Source organism: Triticum dicoccoides, chromosome 3A, assembly GCF_002162155.2.
Source record: "Triticum dicoccoides isolate Atlit2015 ecotype Zavitan chromosome 3A, WEW_v2.0, whole genome shotgun sequence".
In the NCBI taxonomy this organism is placed as follows: Eukaryota; Viridiplantae; Streptophyta; class Magnoliopsida; order Poales; family Poaceae; genus Triticum; species Triticum dicoccoides.
In genome coordinates, this window is record NC_041384.1 from 123,662,751 (window position 1) to 123,665,084 (window position 2,334).

Here is a 2,334-nt window from a genome sequence, read left to right on the forward strand (position 1 = left end):
GACAGAACTATTTTCCTCCATCTTGCAGCTAAAGAATTTGTCGGAGACTTCATATCTCTCGACCCGGGCATGAGCTTGAAAGACCATTTTCAGCTCTTCGAACATCTCATATGCTCCATGTCTCTCGAAACGCTTTTGGAGCCCCGGCTCTAAGATGTAAAGCATGCCGCATTGAACGAGGGAGTAGTCATCAGCACGTGTCTGCCAAGCGTTCATAACGTCTTGGTTCTGTGGGACGGGTGCGTCACCTAGCGGTGCTTGTAGGACATATTCTTTCTTGGCAGCTATGAGGATGATCCTCAGGTTCCAGACCCAGTCTGTATAGTTGCTGCCATCGTCTTTCAGCTTGGTTTTCTCTAGGAACGCGTTGAAGTTGAGGACTACGTTGGCCATTTGATCTACAAGACATATTGTAAATACTTTAGACTAAGTTCATGATAATTAAGTTCATCTAATCAAATTATTCAATGAACTCCCACTTAGATAGACATCCCTCCAGTTATCTAAGTATAACATGATCCGAGTTAACTAGGCCGTGTCCGATCATCACGTGAGACGGACTAGTCAACATCGATGAACATCTTCATGTTGATCATATCTTCTATACGACTCATGCTCGACCTTTCGGTCTTCTGTGTTTCGAGGCCATGTCTGTACATGCTAGGCTCGTCAAGTCAACCTAAGTGTTTGCATGTGTAAATCTGTCTTACACCCGTTGTATATGAACGTTGGAATCTAACACCCGATCATCACGTGGTGCTTCGAAACAACGAACTGTCGCAACGGTGCACAGTTAGGGGGAACACTTTCTTGAAATTATTATGAGGGATCATCTTATTTACTACCGTCATTCTAAGTAAACAAGATGTACAAAACATGATAAACATCACATGCAATCAAATAATAATAGTGACATGATATGGCCAATATCACATAGCTCCTTTGATCTCCATCTTGGGGCTCCATGATCATCCTATCACCGGCAATGACACCATGATCTCCATTATCATGATCTCCATCATCGTGTCTCCATGAAGTTGCTCGCCAACTATTACTTCTACTACTATGGCTAACACGTTTAGCAATAAAGTAAAGTAATTTACATGGTGTTTCTCAATGACACGCAGGTCATACAAAAAATAAAGACAACTCCTATGGCTCCTGCCGGTTGTCATACTCATCGACATGCAAGTCGTGATTCCTATTACAAGAACATGATCAATCACATCACATATATATATCATTCATCATTCATCACAACTTTGGCCATATCACATCACAGAACACTTGCTGCAAAAACAAGTTAGACGTCCTCTAATTGTTGTTGCAAGTTTTACGTGGCTGCAATAGGGTTCTAGCAAGAACCTTTTCTTACCTACGTGAAAGCCACAACGTGATTTGTCAACTTCTATTTACCCTTCATAAGGACCCTTTTCATCGAATCCGCTCCAACTAAAGTGGGAGAGACAGACACCCGCTAGCCACCTTATGCAACTAGTGCATGTCAGTCGGTGGAACCGGTCTCACGTAAGCGTACGTGTAAGGTTGGTCCGGGCCGCTTCATCCCACAATACCGTTGAAGCAAGATAATACTAGTAGCGGCAAGAAAGTTGACAACATCTACGCCCACAAAAAATTGTGTTCTACTCGCGCAAGAAGAACTACGCATAGACCTAGCTCATGATGCCACTGTTGGGGAACATTGCAGAAAACAAAAAATTTCCTACGGTTTCACCAAGATCCATCTAGGAGTTCATCTAGCAACGAGTGATTGGATTGCATCTACGTACCTTTGTAGATCACGCGCGGAAGCGTTCAAAGAACGGGGATGAGGAAGTCGTACTCGACGTGATCCAAATCACCGGAGATCCTAGCGCCGAACGGATAGCACCTCCGCGTTCAACACACGTACGGTCAGCGTAACGTCTCCTTCTTCTTTATCCAGCAAGGGGGAAGGAGAGGTTGAGGAAGATGGCTCCAGCAGCAGCACGACGGCGTGGTGGTGGTGGAGCTGCAGTACTCCGGCAGGGCTTCGCCAAGCTCTATGAAGGAGGAGGAGGTGTTGGAGAGGGAGAGGGAGGCACCAAAGGCAAAGGTAAGAGGTCCTCCATCCCCCCCACTATATATAGGGGGCCTAGGGGGGGCGCCGGCCCTAGGAGATGCAATCTCCTAGGGGGGCGGCGGCCAAGGGGTGGGGGGGCTTGCCCCCCAAGCAAGGGGGCGCCCCCCCCCTTTAGGGTTTCCCCACCCTAGGCGCATGGGCCCTAGGGGGAAGTGGCTCCCCAGCCCACTTTGGGCTGGGTCCCTTCCCACTTCAGCCCATGGGGCCCTCCG